At 35.9% G+C, this 21,301-nt stretch overlaps 1 protein-coding gene across 2 annotated transcripts in view; it reads left to right on the top strand.

Annotated features, from left to right (window-relative positions):
* The first annotated feature begins 2,223 nt into the window (after window positions 1–2,223).
* Window positions 2,224–21,301, top strand: part of dgo (ankyrin repeat domain containing protein 6 diego) — a 171,294-nt gene continuing 152,216 nt past the window's right edge. The window contains exon 1 of one of the 2 annotated variants that reach the window (XM_081729400.1): window positions 2,224–2,526. The gene's annotated coding sequence lies outside the window, so the exon portion shown is untranslated. The remainder of the gene's footprint in view (window positions 2,527–21,301) is intronic. The other variant, XM_081729398.1, reaches the window with a different exon arrangement.

Raw genomic sequence — 21,301 nt, forward strand, 5'->3', positions numbered from 1 at the left:
GAGCGCGCTCCTTTTAAAATCGTGAGTTTGAGCTTGAGTTAACTCACCTTTTACCCTCTGAGTTTGAGCTGAGCTAAACTCGTTTCAAAAGTGAGCGTTTACAACCCTGCCAAAAACATGTTTTTAACTATTTCATTGATTAAATAGTTAAGTCGTGCATTCATTTCGTATTTCATAGGAATATATACAGTGTCACAATATTTTGGCAACAGATTCCTCGCACCAAAATAAAAAAAGAAGTTCATATGGACCAGTGCTCAAAACTGACTACTTTCGGAGTTATAGGGTGCCAAAAACCTGAAACGAGTGAACTTTAGAGGTTCATAGCTCCACTACTATGAGATCTATCATAGTCGGATCAAGAGAACACTGAGGGACTACTATATAAACTATCCAAATATCCATGTTTAAGAATGCTCCAGTACTTGCACATCAATTTTTAGAGCGGTAGGTGGAGAGTGATCAAGTACTTCCAAACAACCTCTCGAAAAATGAGTGTGCAAGTACCGGAGGTTCTGAAAGATGGATATTTGGATAGTTCACATATTAGTTCCTCAGTGATGTCTTGACCCGACTACGATAGGTTCCATAGTATTGGAGCTATGAACTTCTAAAGTTCACTTCTTTCACGTTTTCGGCATCCTGTAACTCCGAAACTATCCAGTTTTGAGCACAGGTTCATATGAACCTCTTTTATTATTTTGACGTGTAGAATCTGTGCCAAAATATTGTGCCACATTTTTGTAACACCCTGTGTATATATTTAAGAAAGGTACGAAATCGTAGAAGTCAAAATGGAGAGGAGGGGAAGATACCAGTATATACAGTGTGTTTGAAAAAGAACTCCCTAGTGTTAATGTGCCCTAGAATCTGTGTAAAGTGGCATACAGTATTCTAGTTTGTGGTGTTTGATTCATCAACTCTCCAAGTTTGGCTCACCTGCAGTTGGCGGGTCTGCTTGACCTTGAGACGGCACCAGTGCTGTTTTTTTCCTCTGTTTCCTCAGTTCAGTCCAGACAGGCGTGCAGTGCAAAGCAACCTTGGCCACCACGAAGCCCAGACTTAACCCCACTGATTTTTTTCTTTTGGGGCCACATACAAAATGTTGTGTACAGTGAAAAGATCAGAGACATCAATCATTTACGGGAAAGAATCGTCGGGCGGTTGGGACAGTTACATCTGAAATGTTGGTGAATACGTGGCGAGAAGTGAAATATCGTCTCGACGTGGATCCCACGTTGAAGTCTACCAACATTAAACAAAGCTTGAAGGAATTCTCTTTCATGATATGTACTCATTGATCAAAGTTTTCATTCATTTCCCAGTTAAATTTATACTTAAAACTAGAGAGTTCTTTTTCAAACACCCATATACGTACATATATACTGGTATCTCTTCCTCTCCATTTCGACTTCTATGATTTCGTAACCTGCTTAAATATACTGCTGTATTTGTTTGTCACCTACGAAATTATATGTAGAAAGAAAATAATCACAAATATCAAAACGAAAAATTACTTTTATACACGAAAAACATAAATAGCCTTCTCACTAACTTGTCTTTCCCGCATGTAATTATTTGATGGTGTCTAAATCACTTTTGGAAAAATATCTTCACTGGAAGAAAGAAAGAAATACCTAGGAATTTCAAAAGGGCTATAGGTGTCTATGTATCTTCTGGTACATCCTGTCCCTGGGATAATGCACTTTTCCTTTACAAAATTCGCGAGTTTTCTGAAACGTTGTGAGTTTGGGTGCTTGAACCCCATCTTGATGAATTCCTGTGTACGCCACTGAATTGATGAAGAAAATAAATTATCTTACTTGCGTTTTCAGTGATTATTTTTTTTAATAATAATGTGATGAAGTTGTTGTGAAAGATCAAAATGAAGCGATTGGAAGTAGAATGAAACAGTTTCATTGACAAATCGTGACCATCTTCAGAGTTTGTTAATACAGTTGTTAGACAAATAGCTCTATCAAAGTTGTGCGAAAATTCTTGTATTAGGACAACAGCACTCGAAAGTAAAGCAAACCACTTTTTTTTTTATTCGACGTGAAAGGATTAAAACAACAAAAAAGAAACCAGAACAAGTCACGTTTTTCGTATCACCAGCTCCGCCTTGATCCGGAACACATTTTATCACTGGAACTGGTTCTGTAACGAATACTTCAGGTATGCTGTAGAGAGAGACTTGCCTCGCAGGTAAAAAGTTTTTTAAGTGGTCGGGGGAGGTTGAATGTCTGCCAGAGTGAAGTCGTGACGTGGGACGGGAAGATGGCGGCGTCTCTGTAGCGAAAAGAATGTTGATATTTTTGTCATCAGAACGATTTAAGTCGCGGTTGGGTCATTGTGTAATGTGAGAATTATGTTGTGTGTTTGGTGCCATAACCAGTTAGTGAATGTGACAGTGTTATCAGTGGTATTTTAAGTGTTTCTTTTTCTTTCTGAATAAAAACAGGAAAAAGAAGTTTCGCGAGGAGTTTCGTCCGTTGCGGCGTCTACCTATAGATATACGTATGTCAGGTAGGCAAAGAATTATTCGTTCCTAGGGAGGGTTTGTTTCTGAAACAGGTGCAAGTGACTATCGGTGAAGTATTAGATGAACCAATGTAGATATGTTTAAATAACATTTAAATATGTTAGAATAGATAACACGCAATTTTACTTTTCAATGCACTGAAATGTAGCGAGTTTGTGTATACACTTTCTCATGCTCGTTACATCGAAGGAATGTTTTAATTGGCTGGAGGTCAATGTTAATACGCGTTTACACTTGAAGATCTTGGGAGATTTCAATGCACGGGTGGAAACGTATATTTGATCTCATGATTCCTATTTAATATTCTAATAATCTTGTTTCCTTGAAATTATATTCTTGATGCATAAACCATTATTTAGAAAGAGCTCTTTTTCATATTAATTTTAACCGGATAGCAGGTGGAATGAACGTTGGAAGATGGTTCTCATAAGACCGTTATGTTATGTGTTTTCTGACTAAAATTATATGTTTTCTGTCGAGGTTAGTATTCTCTTCATGTGCCTCGTTTACGACAGAAAATTAAGTGTTTTCGCTACGTAACAAGCTAAAAGAATCTGACATGTAAACATATCAAGAACGGAAATTCTTCAATTTTCTTAATGACCTGTCAGCCAGGAAGTTATATACCCTTTTTTAGATTATTAGAATTTTTAGATCTTCACGAGAGTCTCCAGTTTTGAACAGCGGTGCTCATTATTCCTTCCCTCACCAAGTACTTGAATGCAATTCCCCCAAACAATATTATTCCCTTGAAAAAAAATATATGGTAGAGACCAGGATTAGTTGTAATAGAATCAAGACAATTACCTTTGTAGATTAAGTTTTTTTTAAAAAAAATCAATTTCGGAACTTTTTCTCTTTATAATAAATGTAGACTTGTGTTATTTTCGATGAAAAATTGATCCAACCCCCCCCCCTAATATCATGGGCGTAACTTGTGCTTTAAAACGGATGGGCACCCCTGATTTTGATTATGGTGCAGGGTTCCAGAAAACTGGCCTGCATCCTCATTGAGTCAAACTCGTAATAAAGAAAATAATCAGCCTGCCTGCTTAAACCCCCTTCACTAGCTCTCGCTCACTCGGCATTCCTAGGTAAATTGAGTATTGGCTTTTTATAAAGAAAGGAAGCCACCTGGTTACCAATCTGCCTTCACTTATATTGGAAGGAGCAGCATTCTAGAATCTTCCCTCATCATGGTGTTGTCAGAAATTATGTTTTGTTATGTTGTATTTGAGTTCGTAGTTAAGACTTCGCTAAACTCACCCCGGTTTATTTAATGTAGTAAATAACTTAAAATTAATTATTAAAAAATATCAATAATGTAAAAACTAAACCAGAGATGGACTAAAACCAAATGGGTTCTGCGCCAGAGTGTAATGTACTCTCACCTTTTCAAGTACAAACAATACATTGCAAGTTGCTTAGAAACCTAGGTCCGACCAATTTTTTCCTCAATTGGGCCCCCTCAACTCCTAAGGCGGCCCCATTTGCAAACTGCTATTACATAAACAAATAAATGTTTTTCAAGACGTTTCGTGTAAAGTAATGTATGTTACCAACAATTCTGGTATTTCTAAGCTGTGCGCCCAAATTTTTGAGCTGTAAGAAAGGGTTTGGAAAGTGTTAAGAGGAATTATAGATACTACTTGATTCACTTTCTATATATTTGATATTCTGCATTGTTCTTAAGTGTTAGAAAAGTGGATGTGAGCGTAGCAAAGTCTGAATACATCAGCCTTTAAGACTAATATACATAATACCCCTTTTGGCACTCAATACAGAAGATACATCACTAAATTTACTTGATTGATAAATACAACTAGAACACAATGCATATTTATATCCTTCTTGACTATATAGTTGGATATAATCTTTGGGGATATAGTCTTCGGGTTTGATTCCCGGTGGGAGCTTAGCTCATATGATTCGGATCCCACGTTAAGCTTTAGGTCTACGTCTCATACAGCCTCGCTGGCGAATGGGGCGGTAGTATCCGAACCAACAAACACAATACATATTCAATAATTGAAGATGTGAAGCATTTTGATATATCATTAAGGGGCATCATTTGGAGCTCCAGGGGGGGGAATAATTTCCTTACCCCTGAGTTTAAAATTTATATACATTTTAATCAGTAAAATAACAATATATCAATGGAAAACTTGTAAGTCCACTTATACTGGAGATCGTACCCCCTTCCCTAAGCAAAATCCGAAATGACTCTATTGTTATCATTTGATAGCACTATGCAAGATATGTGAAGCAGTTGTTCCACAATTACAGTCGACCTAAATAAAAGCTCATTAAAAAGGTAGGAATAAGTGTTAGGTGGATGCACAAATCAATTGAATGCCACTTTCGCAGCACAAAGTGCATTGTGTGCACTCTCAAGAACAAGCTTGCTTCCAAGAAATTTTAACCAGGAGTGGGGGTTCTAAATGTGAGGAAGGAGACTGCATTGGAACATAATTTGTTAAAGTACATGCACTGCACAAGAATGGCATCTAATCACAATTCATTTTATCTTAGGGTCGCGGTGGCTCAGTGGTAGAGCGTTCACCTCTGGTGCTTGGGGTCCCGGGTTCGATCCCAGCCCCCGCCAAGTGAACTTTGTGGTGGACAAACACCGTGTGCGTGGGTTTCCTCGGGGTTCTCCCACTTTCTTCATTCCACCATTTCATTCATTACTCATCATCACCGTCTCCTTTAGCCTAACCGGCATAATCGTGGGACGTAAAACTCAAAGATTTCATTTTATCTTAGCTCTGGGGGGAGGGGACTATTAGCTAATTCACGCCTGGAATAAACAATGTTCAAGGATAAAGTAAGAATTATAATTTATCTTAAGTGAGATATATAATTTAAATGCTTTCTCATGGATCTTAATTTTACGCATACATGAACTCAGTGGAGTATACGAAGGGGAATAGTTCTGAGTTTTACCACCCACTCAGCAATATATTGTGATAAAAAACACATTTACCGTATTAAAATATGTATTTAAACATTCTGAAACTATATGAACTTAGGATCTTGAACCCTTTGATAAAATTCTATGAACGTCACTGCATTAACTTAATTTTGTAATCAGAAAAGTGTAAATTACTCATTGCATTATCTTTAGCATTTTAATTTAATTATTTAAACACTAATTTAATTATTTAATTATTTAAACACAAAATAATTTAAGAATGATTTTAAAATGCACCAAAATATTGTGATCTTGGCCAAAAATTAGTTTTTGGATCAGGGCCCACAAAATTTTTGAACGGTCCCCGAATCGAGTTTTCGTATCTTTTACAGAATAAGTACATCATACTGAGTAAGGTGATAGTTTAGGTTTGGCTACACTATATGTAGTTGTCCAAATATAAAGCCTACAAGAAATTTTGTGATTGGAATCTTTTGATTAAAAAAAGAAAGAAAAAAAGAAAAGAAAGAAAGAAAGAAACCCGAATCACGATATTTCCTTAGGTATGTTTGAAAAAATATGTGTTTTAATTAACTGATTTAATTTTTATTGTGTTTAAAGCAATTTTTAAATATGTCCTTCCTTGAAGGATTCCTGAACTATAGGAACAAATATCATGTTCGGAATTGACCTTATGTGTTTACTTCATAAAATTAAGCTTCGGAATATGTGGGCAACATGCTCTTTGTGCAGATATAGAGGAACTTGCCCCAGTACCGGACTGTTCCCAGTGCCGGACAGTAGTAATTTTAGCATTCCGGTGCTAGAGAGCAGTACTTATTTCGCATGCATCTGTAGCATTTATTAATAGGAGTAAGTGTTTGTCCCCACTTGTCTGTCGTTGTGCCCCATTCTTAAGTAAATCGCTGAAAATTGATCCTCCTTGCTGTCTTGCATTACGCATATAACTTTTACAGAAGATTTTCACCCTCTTCATGTAAGGGAAGTAAATTCATTTTACTCTCATAATATTTCTTAATAATTAAAGAAGCTTATAGTGTGGAAGCATTAACTAAAATTTCCACAGTCTTTAGTTGATAATATTTTTCTAATACCAGATACTCCGTATGTTCCCAGTACCGGGCAGAAGAAATTACATAATTAATCTTAGTTGAGAAGATATTTAGAGTGGAATCTATTTTCAGGGACTTAGTACAAGGATGGCTACATACAAGAAAGGGAAATGGGATGAAGAAAGTCGTGGATAGTGTGTTAGCGGGAAACTGTAGTATTCGGAGAGCTGCTGGGCAATTTGAACTGAAAGTACTAATATAGCTCATCCTGTCAGCTAACATTGTAAAAACTGGATAATGAAATACCTATTAACATACCAAATAAATTGTATTTGACAACTACAAGATAACATTTGGTTGCATATTCACAACCACTCCTCGGTTTGATATTTATAGTGATCTGTCCAGTATTGGGAACAGTTTTTTGAACAACGCCATTTTGAGCATTTTAGAAAATCGAAAAAATTTAATGTTCAAATCTTATAATAAAAATGTTCTTGGTGTACTATATTATTATCAATGCTGTGATTATTGTCAGCGTGTTTTCTTGTATCGATTTGTTGATTGCTTTTAAGCAAATAGAAAAAAATGGTTAGGTGTACGGTACTGGGGCAAGGTCCCCTACAAAATGACTAGGTAAAGAATAAGATATATTCAATCCCAATTCAAAATTGTGTATTCTTTAAAACACTCGAAGATATCAAAATTGGCAATTGTTCCAACCTTTTTTCCGTGTACATACCTATGACTAGCCAAGCCATCAAAGAACTATCATTCCACTATCTCACGTACGACTTATGTTGATATTCGAGATGAGATCAAAACATTAGAAACTGGATCTTGAATCACAAGTGTGTGAATCGATGTCGATGTCGTCTCGAGCAAATCTCGATACATTGTCACGGTTTTGTCTCGATTTATAAACAGTCGTCTCGATCTCGCCTCGACTCATAAACATCCATTTCGATCTCTGTGTCATTTCAGAATTTCGAGACGAAATGATGTCGAGACTATCCTCGGTCTACGTACTGCGGGAGCTCATGTGGTTCAGATTCCACATTAAGCTGTGGGTCCAAGTCCCATACAGCATCGCTGCTGCAAGGGTCGCTAAACTAAAAATCAAATCAAATCAAATCAATTTCATTTCCTTTTAAGACAAATATGATGCATATATATGTGATTTCTTCTTCGTAACTGCATCTAGATATTCTATCCTTGGTCTTCCTCTTCCTGGTATTCATTTTGCCTTTCCCTCTATCAGCACGGTGATCCAATTGGAGTGCCGAATAAGATGGCCAATCATGCTGTTTCTTCTTTTTCCTATTATCTTCATGATCTGTCGTCCTTCATTAGCTTCCTTTAGTACGTCTTCATTCCTTTTCTTTTCGGTCCATGGTATGCGCAGCATTCTGCACCTAGTGTTTATTTATCCATAAAAAATTTACTTAAGGGGGTTTTAAATCCCGAAATTCCCTTACGTATGTCACTGAGTTTCACTGTGCAATATATTACTATATGAAACCATTCCATTTACTTAAAACTCGACTCAAAATATGTCATTGCCATTTCCTGATTACTTTTCAATATAATGTGGCACTAATCTCTTCCATACTGAATGTAACGTAACGGTAAATGTTCTGACTGAGACACTACTGTGACAAATTTATTGAAACTTCACTTATCAAATTTTATTGAGTCATTTAGGTTATACGTGGAAATAGATATATATTTATAACCCACGTACATGCGCAAATAAGACTTTGCTTTTTGCGGCAGTTTATAAGTGATGTATAGCATTTTTGACAGCTAAGGAAAATAATAATAATCATTATGTGATATACTTCACAAAATCACAGTTTTCCTCACAATATGGATGTTATCCGATCATTTACTTCTCCCATTTTAATCTTGCATATATGAATATTCCCCTCTCTGTCTAGAGATGCGCACGAGACGAGACGAGACAGAATTTTTGTGATCAAGTTCGAGTCGAGACATCACTTTTAGAGCATATTTTCGCACGAAACAGCCTCAAATCTTGTCTCGTGCGCATCCCTATCTCTGTCCTCATATTTGAATCTCTCTCCCTACTCTCTCTTTCTCAGTGTTGTCCATCACGAACTCATACGGCCTGAGATCAAACCACCGACTCCTGAAATCAGATGTAAACACTCTACTAATGGATATTTGTGACTCCCTATAGCTTTGCTGTAAGGCTCGGGATATTTAAGCACTTCAATCAGAAAACATTGATACAACAAGAGTATATTTCCCATTTTCATGCAACGAAAGTGTTGATATTCTCGAGATATGTAAGAAAAACATGGTTTGTCAAGTAGCTTTCTCCGTGGGTGAGTTGTTAACGTCGTATAGCCAGGGCGGATTAAGGGGGAGCTTAGGCGGCTATAGCCCCAGGTCTCCAGGTGGACGGTAACCTCTACTCTGATCAAAATCTCGAGTGGCTATCTAAAAAGAATCATGAAGATACAATCATCATCATAAAATAAAATATGACCAAAATATCAAATATATTCCATTAACTTTTCTACAGCACTTTCACAGAAATGTGTTAGGCGAAGCCAGCAGAGGCCACGTATTTTTTCTAGCTCCGGGCCTCCAGATGGGTTAATCCAGCCCTGATAATAGCTTCTTAACCAAAAGTTTCTTCGTTTATCTACCAATGGTCATAGTGGCTTCGTAAAATGTTGTTTTTAGTAGTTTGCCTATATTTAGGCACTTCAAACAGGAAACAAAGTTAGTAAAACAGTCGCTTTCCTTCTGGAAAATTCGATCTCCAAGATGCTTTTCTCAGTGGGCGACCAATCTCAGAAAAAAAAGTGAATGATATTCTGGCAAAAGTTGAGCAAGACCGGCATGGAAACAGTCATGACATCGCAAATGACTTAAACATCCATCACCAATTTTAAATCATTCGGATCGGAGAAAACGGGTTAACAAGTATTGTTACCCCTTAGTTATAAGCAACCCGCCTTAATATGTTGAATTTCTGGTTGCAGTATATTTTAGGATATGTTTTCTCTAGGCATTCAGGAATTATTTGATTTTTTTTTTTTTAAATAATTAATTGATTGTTACTTTTCCTCAAATGTTTGTGTATAAACCTTCCTTGGGAATAGCTTATTCGATTAATGATAACCACAACAAAATGTGACGAACGGTTCTTGTGATAATCGCGTACAACCATACATACATACAAACAGACACACTTACAGGTCAGACTGAAATACTCCTTTAGCTTGTTTACTTTGGTTAAGAAAGTACATTTAAAAATAAATAAAAAAGGTAATAGGTGAATTGCATTTCGCTATGCAATGTTTCGTTTGTATTATATTTGTCTGATTCTGTGCAGCAAACTGCGATCTAATGTCGGTTTATAAAAACCATTGATAAGTAATAATTAAAGCATTACTTACTTTTAACTTCGGGTAAATATGTAGAGGACACAATTTCGAAAACTAGAAATAACTGAAGAAGAACTTATGTACTCATAGAGGCAATGCCAAGACCGAATCCCAAAATTTGATTAGTAAATCCTTATAAAGTAAAAACCTGATGATGTAATTTAAGTATAATCCATGCGACTGTGCTCACATTAATATAACCATATAACACCTCATATTGTATTTCTTAAGCTTTGTACGTACTTCTGCCTTTATCCCTATTTCCACGACTGCTCTTTGATTCTGTGAATTACTCCTATTTTTATGTTCTTTCTCTTTTTTTCTTTCTTTCTTGCTTTCTCTCACATTCATCTTCGTTAATTCTCATAAATACAAATGGAGCTTTTCATTTTGTGGTCTGGAGCCTTGTGTGTAAACCAGAATCTGAATACTCTTTCCTTCTATTTGTGTTTGGTTTTCTTAGCTATTATCATTTTAAGCTTTAAAAAATACACTTGTGAAACATAATACAAGAAATAACAACAATATAATAATTACAAAGAAAATAGTTCCTCTGTTGCTGCGTTGATATAATCGTATTTCTTCTTGAAGTTGTATCCAACCAATACTATGGCCAATATAAGGCTACGTGTGCACCCATGGTACAGTTATCTTCCTTGGGTGTCCAATGCCAATTCCTCCCAGTACATCAGAATGTTCAAATTTTCTCAGTAGGCGTCCCATAGACGTCTTTTTGTAAGTCCAGATATCCTGCTTTTTTTTTCTGAAAACTTAACTCCCTTTCGGACATTATTTGACTCTTAGCAGGAAGCCTTTGCAGTTTCGTTATTTTTAGACATCCAAATATTGTCCCATGACAGACACATCCTATTGAAATTATTTAAGGGAAATGCAATGGATATTTCCATTACCCTCAATGTTTCTACTGTGATAGGCACATCTCATTGAAATCTAAAGGAAATTTCTTGAATATTTCCATTATATAGGGGTAACCTCCCTGTGTAATTAATAATAATGATATCTGTCATACACTATAGTTTCCAAAAGAGGTGTACAAATTAACAAAGTTTCCGCTCCTAAATAGCAATATAATTGTTTACAAAATGCATTACGTCGCTTAAATAAGTACAAGTAACAAATAAAAATTTTAAAGTACACTCATGTCCAAAATTATTGTCGCATGTCTATAAATATGTTGTTGTAGGAATATTATTTGATAATGAAGTCTCCCGGTATTTCTTATAATGTCAGTATGTGTATAATCAGCAAAGACATGTATGTGGCAAATTTCATGTCAAAAGAGTAGTAAATAAGAACAATAAAACGAAAATAAAACTTTCTTGTCCATTTATTAACATTTTGTTTTACTCACTCTAATTTGCATATTTGTAATTCTTTTCCTATGAAATTTACCACAAACATACATTTCCCGATTTTACACATAGTGTCACTATTAAAAGTACCCTGCAAAATCATTATCATATTATATTCTTACAAGAAGACAGTTATAGATATACGACAATCATTTTGGACATGAGTGTACTTACTCGTAATTTAATTATTACGAATTCCGAGAAAAATACTTTGATACATGTTAACCAAATCAAATCATTGTATTAGCATCTACAATAGGGGTGTCCGGAGGCACGAAGGCAAGGGGGAGGTCCGGACCCTTCCCCATTCGAAACCACAAATGAAAAAATTAAGGAAGGATGAAACAAAAGAAACGAAAAAAAAAGAATCACCGTTAAGAATAAAAGGGTAAGGCAATCTTTTGGTTACTCTTTCTTATGAGGAGATTTGTATTACTTGCAATACATGGAGGCGAATGAGCGGGATATCCTGGAAAAGTCAGGGAATTTGAAATTTCTAAAAAAGTTATGGAGATTCCCAGAGTTACTGCTACTAGTCAGGAAAATTGCAAACCTTCAAAAGAATAGTGCCGTTGTGTAACAGTGTGGACATTTTTTATCATATTTTTTCGTCATCGCATCTCTGCAGTATCAGACATGTTATTTCAGAAACAGTTTTCTACTGCTCCTTTAACCTGTCATTTGTACAGACAGTAGTTGACGGAATAATGAAAACAAAAATATATGTGGAAAGAAAGTTCTGTTAACATTTGATTCAACAGAAAAAGGAAAGCAGGTATTGTAAAATATTTTACAAGACTTATTGGATATGTACTTTTTATAAAGTTGTCATTATGAAAGAAAAATTGTTATATTTGAATGAACAGAGGAAGGAAAATAGATAATGTAAAATCTTTTTCAATACTTTTTTATTGTTTTACTCGAGATTTCTTCATAGTTCGTTATTAAAATATTAACATATCCGCATTTTATTGTCCTAACAAACCAATATATGTTGCCAGTAAACTAGTTTAGATTGATCGAACTCCTGGGCCTGCATTATTTCATATTACGCCCCCTCCCCCCATTACGAAATCCTGGCTAAACGAGCCAATATATGTTCCAGTAAAATAGTTTAGAGTGATTGAGCCCGTGGTGTGTGGTGTATTTCATGCCACGGGCACCACCACCCCTTTACGAAATCCTGGCTACGTGCCTAATGTAGTCTATCGTCAGAAAATAAAGCTGGGACGGGAGTTCATGAAGGAAGGACTCTTGCGGTTTGATTGATTGGAGGGATTAATGACAAGTTTGATTAGGAAACATGATTGGGCCTTAATTACAAGTTTGATTAATGCATATTCATGGTTTTCAGGAAACTATCGTGTGCGTGGTCATTTAGAATAAAAAATGGGACTGCTGATAATTTTTGAAACATTAATTAGAATTTTTGTGTTCAAATTCTTGATCGGGGAAGAATTATGGATTTATTTATTTATTTATTAGCTCATAGTATCAGTGATGATTTTAGAACGTTTCAGCCGAAGGGGGACTCGCAATAAACAGTGGATGAAACTAGTACATCAAAAACACTGGTGATTTGGTTGAGCCCGAATTGATAAAGACCCCCGGTGGATTTCTTTGCTCCAGGGGTGAAAAGTTTCCCCCAGGGTCATGCTTTGGAATCGTCACTGTTTAGGATAATTCCTTGACACGATATACCTTAAATAAATTAGTGATTTTGAATTGTACACTTATGTCCAAAATGATTGTCGCATATCTATAACTGTCTTCTTGTAAGAATATAATTTGATAATGATTTTGCAGGGTACTTTTAATACTGATACTATGTGTATAATCGGGAAATGCATATTTGTGGTAAATTTCATAGAAAAAGAATTATAAATACAAAAATTAGAATGAGTAAAACAAAATGTTAGTAAATGACAAGAAAGTTTTATTTTCGTTTTATTGTTCTTATTTACTGCTCTTTTGACCTGAAATTTGCCACATACATGTCTTTGCCAATTATATACTGTACCTACTAACATTATAAGAAATATCGGACGAATTCGTTATCAAATTATATTCCTACAACAACATATTTATAGACATGCGACAATAATTTTTGACATAAGTGTACATTAGGTCCAAAGATTATATTTTCGTTTGAAAGAAATTAATGTCGATATTATTACTGTTAACTGAATCAAACCAATCTACATGTATAAGCACACTTTTGACTCAAATCACATGTTACTTTAGTAAAATCAAGAATCAATACACCGAAAACGTTTGACAAGATACAATAATGAATTAAAGCACTCATGACACTTTGATACATTAAATTTTGGGGTCAAATGACTAAGGCATTTGGATACGATTAAATTTAAGTTTAGTCTGTGTCAGTAGCAAGGCTATATGAGACGTGGACCTACAGCTTAACGATAGATCCGAACCACAGGAGCTCTTACCAGGAATCGAACCCAAGTCTCCCTCGCCAAAGACACATTTGCTAACCATGTAGCCACGAGGGAGCTCTGCGTTTCATTACAACTTTGATCTACGGTGGAGTATTTGCCTCCAGTACAAACTAGTGGTGGGCACAAAAACCGTTTTTTGGGTTTTCGGTTTTTAGAAAAATCGAAACCGGGTTTTGAAATTTTTTTTAGAAAACCGGTTTCAGTTTTCTCCAAAAACCGGTTCGCTTTTTTACCGAATCCGGTTTCGGTTTTCTTCAAAGCCGGTTCCGGTTTTTCCAAAATTTGTTCTATTTCTGACCAGAATAGTGTTTCGTTGTTCTCCGGAAACCGAATCCGTTTCCACCGAAATAGTTTTATGTGTTTTCCAAAAGGTTTCACCGAAACCAGTTTCGGTAAAAACCGAAACCGGTTTCGGTGAAAAACCGAACCGGTTTTGGATACACCGAAATGTCGGTTTTTCGGGTTTCGGTATTTCTAGAAACCGGTTTCGGTTTTTATACAAACCGGTTTTGCCCATCCCTAGTACAAACCCGAGTACTGGTTCGAATTCCACTGTAGAAAATGATTTCGTCTTATACCCCATAGCCTCGGAGTTGAAAAATGTTGAAGTCAAATCAAAAAATCAATTGAAATGCATGTATCAAAGACACTGTTTGATGCATATTTTAGTGCGTATATTTTATGCAGCGTGATTAATACATAAACATATTTTACCTATATCTAATTTTATCTAGATCAACTGGAGTAAAATAGAAAATTAGAGCAAAGATTAAACTGTAGTACATCGATGTGTCATATTATGGTTTCTATTACTTTGTAGTGTGCGAGTATTAAAAAAAAAATACACTAAATGTTTTAATTAGTAATAAACAATAATCCCTGTATTAAACATAGTTATTCCTTTCTGCAGCCTATATTGAATTTATGACCTTTCTTACACTTCCTATCAGCTTAATGTGGCTACTATAATCAGGTACGTACACAGGAATTTATTTCTGGAGGTCCAAAGGTTTTTCGTGGAGTCCAAAGTCAACATGAGGATAAATTATATTAAAACTTGTGAATTACCCTAAAATTAGACTAAATTTACAGAAAAGTCGTGATTTTGAGGGGTTCAAACCCCCACGATCCACTCTCTGCGTACGTTCCTGATTATCACTAATCTTTAGTAGATAAGTTATTAATTTGTTTGAAGTTTTCTAAATAAATAAATCTCCCTTCATATATTATTAAAATAATACAATCTTTAGCTTTTAAGGCAAATAAACAAGGCAGTTCGAGTAACCAGTAAATGGGCCACGACATGTAACCTTGATTTTACACATTAAAATACTTTTGCAGATAAATAATAATTTTGCGATATCAAAAGATATGTGTAGCTTAAGAGCCTGCCTTACTAAAAATAATACGAAATTTACCATTTTTCTTTTGCTCGATTATTCATCAGTGAAAGGAGATAATGAAATGCAAGTCACCACAATCATAGATAATGCTATTCTACAACAGATAATATGAACCTGAAGAATGTTCAGTGTTGCAATCCATAGAAATTACAGTATTGCCAGAAAAACAATTCCCCTAAAATCTAAGTTAAGACAAAGAGAAGAGGAATGAACTCAACTGCATTTGATTACGTATCATGTTGTTTTGGTTTCTTGTGAACTACTTTTTAATTAACATTATTATTTAGTTTTAGTAATTGTATGTTAAAATTATTTTGTTTATTACAAACTAAAGACAGCTATTATTTAAAAAGTAGTTCACAGGAAACCAAAACAATATGATATATAACCAAATGCAGTTGAGTTTGTTCCTCTACTCGCTGCCTTAACTTAGATTTTAGGGAAATTGTTTTTCTGGCAACATTGTAATTTCTATGGATGGCAACACTGAATATTCTTCAGGTTCATATTATCTGTTGTAGAATAGCATTATCTATGATTGAGGTGACTTGCATTTCATTATCTCCTTTCACTGATTAATAAACAAGCAAAAGAAAAATGGTAAATTTTGTATCATTTTTAGTAAGGCAGGCTCTTAAGCATTAAACGGTGTATCATTTTCTCTTTTAAATTTCTGTATACAGCGATAAGCCGCTAAAGAAATTGATATTTTGTTCCTCCAAACGAACATCATTCATAACACACAGTGCCATGCATGCGGTTCTTGCCATACACCATTGGTTTTGAGAGGGCAATGCGATTGCAGAGCTAGTCGTGCCTCTAGTGGTTTATTTTATAACTCTGTGATGAAAATGCTTTTAATTTATTATGAGTTGCGAGGCTAAGGGAGATACTAACAGTAAAAAGGAGAAGTGCGCGTCATGGACCATGACGGAGAGATGGGCACTGTTGGACTACTATGTCCTAAAAAGTCACGGATTTATCAAACGCCCCTCGTATATTATTTTCCAGTATATTACATTAATCAAGGCTACATTCCAGTTCTGATTTATTATTTTACAAGCAGTATGCGTGTCACGATTCCGAGAATGTGTATTATCCTTACGAGAATACACACAACAATAGATACCATACTTAGTGTATTCTTCTTTACATAGACGGCACATAAATAAATAAACATTTCACTCAAGCATAATATCAATTATTATTGACGTGGAATGACTACCTCTCACTGCCAAAAAATTCATTATCTTGATTTCTCGAAAGCTATACATGAGAATTTACTCTCAAAGCATGTCACTCTGTTTAGCTCGATGCCATCTATCGATTTATATCTCATTTTTGGAGAATACAGTAGTTCAGTGGTGCTCAACCTAATTTCTATCACGACCCCTCATTATATCACATCTTCTGACCAGTAGCGATGGGCGCGAGCGAGTTTTCATTGAAACTCGACTCGACTCGAAATAGACATCTTTAAGCTCGACTCGAATTTGAGTCGAGTCGAGCCAAATGCTGTGTGTAGTTTCAAGTACTTTTTTCAACGATCCTACATAGACATTATAATCATTATCAATGATAATTACTACTACTACATATTATTATTATTATTATTATTATTATTATTATTATTATTATTATTATTATTATTATTATTATTATTATTGTTGTTATTATAACACGGTGTATAAACATGAAATATAGGCGCTTTGTATCTGAATATTAAAAACTAGTTGACACCTTGGTAGTCGTGCAATCTAATAGTTAAGGACATCGTAAATAGGGATGCGCACGAGACAAGATTTGAGGCTGTCTCGTCTCGAAAATGTGCTGTAAAAGTGATGTCTCGACTCGAAAAAAGTATTCTTCTCTATTGGAAGAGCTGTGTCTCGACTCGAATTTTGTCAGGAAAATCCTGTCTCGACTCGTCTCGTGCGCATCCCTAATGGTTAACGAGGTTCTAAGTTTGAGTTCCGGAAGACAAATATTCTGGCTCGACTCAAAAATTGTTAAAAGTTATACGACGCCGGCCAAATATGTTCAAAACTGCTCGGCGGCCCAGGTTTAGGATTGTCAACGACTTGTGTGGCTCAGCTCACAGCTCATTCACTATCGAGCACAGCCAACAGCTCACCCAACTCGAGCTGATGGCTCACCTGAGCCGAATCGGTGGCTCATCCCGACCGCGCCGGCTCGAGCTGTTTGCTCAGTTGAACCGAACTGAGCCAGTCGACATCACTACCCGGGTTGGGCTTCTGCATGGGCTCAAAACTTCGACCGTGCAGGTCTCAACCTTGATGGTAAGAACTACAGTATATACTTGTGTTGGTGCTCATGGCATTTGAGGCTGTCTAGTTATATATATAACAGTGTCGTCTTGTCAATCGAGACGAGACGAGATGCGAGCAGTGTCCCATCTCGTGAGTAAGTAATACTAAAAATATTCACATTACTGCTTACATTTCTCTTGGCTTTTGCTTTCCAGTCTAATCAGGCAATGATTCCAAACGAGCTGAACGAGCGAGCAATTTATCAAACTCGACTCAAGAAAATTACCTTGACTCGACTCGAATTCGCTTCGAGTTTCGAGTCGAATCGAGTTTTAACTCGACTCGTGCCCATCAATACTTGCCAGCGACCCCCTCATAATTTCTGGTTTGTAATGAGGTTGTGTGGAATTTTTAATATGCCTATTGTGGAGATCTCACGATATCTATCTATTTCTATAATAGTAGAATCCATTTCTTATATATAGCGGATACAGTAACTTCCCTAAAAGCGAATGGATTGAAAAAAATTTAGTCAGTTCATTCACATGACAAACATCGAATCCGATCAGTCATACTGTTTCAAAGTGGAGGCAGTGTGAAAACTTTAAAACTTCATAATTCCCTTAATTTTGAGTCATATGATTAAAAAAAAAAAGTGACTTCTAGTATTGGTTTTAAAAAATGGACAATTGTTAAAATAGTTAATGAGTATATTAAATTCGACTTCATATTCGACATAAATTCGACTGATTTTTTTAGGTTTACAAAAAATGTCGACATCCACGCATGAGAATTTATAGTCAGGCATTTTGTTCAGCTTAATGAAATATATCGATGAAATATTTCCCCTCATCACGCTGATAATGTAGAATTAAATTATGTTTATTGTATTTCATGTCGTACTCAGGGAACTGTGTCGTCGCGGTGTATACTGAGCATGCATGATCATCTTCCTTTCCCTCCAGCTTTTTCCACTTCCAAATTTGTGACAATCTTCTCCATAAAGCCTTGTTCGGGTTTTTTCTTCCCCAAACTCATTCTTAACTATTTCCATCCATTTCTTCTTGGTCTCCCTCTACCTCTCTCCCCTCCACTACCACGAAATAAAAGTAATTTGCATCTTCTAATTCTTTAGGAAATGAAACATGCAGGGCCGGATTTAGGTGGGGTGCAAAGGTACACCTTTGTTGTAAATATATACTACCTAAAACGAGAAGCTAGCAGTGAAAATAACAACACTTCCCGAAAATTTCTGCTGTCATGTTTCCGTTTGGGCTTAAAAGAGAGCGAAGTTTTCCAAAGTTTAAGTCAATTTTCTGTAGGTTGAAGGAAAATGATGCACCGAGAGCAGACATTTAGCATTTCCACTCCAATTCCACATTCACATCACAGACACCTAAAGGCATTTCAAAAATTTCAAATGTTATTGGTGCACCCCCCTTTCAGAAAATCCTGGATCCAGTCCTGGAAACATGGATTATTATTAATTAACTAACTAACTCTATGGCCTATTGAACACAGAGTTCAATGCCGCTTTTACAAAAGCTCTCCATTGACTTCTCCAATTGGATCCACTTTCTGCTTTGTATTCACATTGCTGCGAGAGCCATCTTAATATTGTCCTTCCATCTGCATCCAGGTCTCCGTAATGGTCGTTTTCCGATTGGTCTTTCAGTTAAGACTTTGAAAGCGTTCCTACTTCCTTCCATTCTGGCTATATGACCTGCCCACGTGAGCTTCCTAAACTTAATGACCCTAACAATGTTTGGTAAAATACGCAGTTCCTCGTTATGAAGTTTCCGCCATTCCCCACTCCCGTTCCTGTTGGGCCCCAATATTCGTCTCAGGATCTTGTTCTCAGGTACTTTCAGTCTGTGCTCCTCCTTTAAAGTAAGTAACTATGCTTCGCAGACATACTGCACAACAGACATGATTATTGTTTTATACCAAAAGCTTCAAATTCCTCGACAGAATTCTCGACGATAAAGAATTTTCTACTGAATAAAAACACGAATTCCCTGGTTTTAGTCAACATTTAATTTCTTCGTGAATATGGTTTTGGTCTGTTAATAATGTTTAGTAGTAGTAGTAGTAGTAGTAGTAGTAGTAGTAGTAGTAGTAGTAGTAGTAGTAATAGTAATAGTAAATAATGTATATTTCAACGTTTATTGGTATTAATTATAAATGTTTAAATGAACATCAAATAATATGGCTAGAATAGAAAGTATAAATTCTATAAGAACAGCATATTCTGTTATTTACTTCTATTTCTTTATGGTAGTAACATTATAGGCCCTAAGCCTACTTTTTTTATCCTTTCTTGAAAGAAAAAAAATGTCATGTGCAATTTACTATTCTTCGTTTCCTCTTCTTTAGAGGAAATTGTGTTGTTCATAAAATGTTAGCTTTCACCCATTACAACAACGGAAATGTCACTTAGCAACATTATTACACACCCGGGTTCGATTCCCGGCGGGAGCTCATGTGGTTCGGATTCCACGTTAATCAGTAGGTCCACGTCTCACATAGCCTCGGTGCTGAAAGGGACGCTAAACTGAAATTCAACTCAACTCAACATTATTACACAATAACATTTCTTTTGGATTTACATTATTATTAGTAGTAGTATGCTTAGTGCTAGAATTGGATTCCAAGGCTGCTTTCAAGGAACTTTGATCGTAAATATATTGCACTTACCTAAGTGAAAATTCTTAATGTATACAGAGTTGCATGTTGAAAAGTGACTCTGTTAATTTCCTGTATGTACTGTACTTACACGTAAGAAATTTTAAAGAGAGAAAATCGAACTTCGCAAATGAAAACTATCAGTTAAATGATAAAACGAAAGAGTATAAAAAGATTCTTGCACGCTGTTGAGATGAGTTGATTTTGAGTTTAACGTCCCGTTCAGCAGCGAGGCTATATGAGACGTGGACCTACTGATTAACGTGGAATCCGAACCACATGAGCTTCCGCCGGGAATCGAACTCTTGCACGCTGTGTAACTAATATTTTTTTCATTAAGAGTCTTCATCCCGGCGAAATTAAAATACCGCCAATTTTACTGTAATTAAGTGATATCTTCAAAAAGATAAAAGATAATCGATATGTGGAATAAGAGCGCCCTAGACAATATTATTTTAGATGAGATACCGTTATCAGAACTCACTTATCTGCTTTCGATTTCGAACCCTTTTGAAAATCGGCATTTATTTTCGCGTTTCTAAACGGCTGAAAACGGAAAGCTACTTGGTGACTTGTGGTAACGGTACCTCATGTAAAATAATATTGTCTAGGGCGCTCTTGTTCCATATTTCAATTATCTTTTATCTATTTGAAGATATCACATAATTACTGTAAAATTAGCGGTATTTTAATTTCGTCGAGAAGGTATTTATCTTACAGTGGCATCACCAGGAATTTATTTTGAAATGAAATGAAATGAAATGGAATCTTTAGATTTACGTCCGACACTTATGCCGGCTAGGATAAAGGAGGCGGTGATGGTGAAAAATGAATGAAACGGTGGGATGCAGAAAGTGGGAGGAAACGGGAAAACTCCGAGAAAATTCATGTACATGGTGTTTGCCCTCCTCAAAACTCAGTTAGTACGAGCTGGGAATGAATTTATTTTGGGAGGGCACTTGTACTAGAGAAGTTTTTAGTTTAAGTAAGGCCTTTCTCAGGTTAATAAATGTATTCTCCTGCCCTCTAGTGACGGCCAGATAAAAATGAAATGAAATGTAAATCTTTGAGTTTAGCGTCCCACGATTATATCATTTGGGCTAAGGGAGACAGTGGTTAAGGCAAGTGAATGATGATGATGGTAGAATAATTGATGG

The sequence above is a fragment of the Thermobia domestica genome, chromosome 10, assembly GCF_964235325.1.
Source record: "Thermobia domestica chromosome 10, izTheDome1.hap1.1, whole genome shotgun sequence".
Classification (NCBI taxonomy): Eukaryota; Metazoa; Arthropoda; class Insecta; order Zygentoma; family Lepismatidae; genus Thermobia; species Thermobia domestica.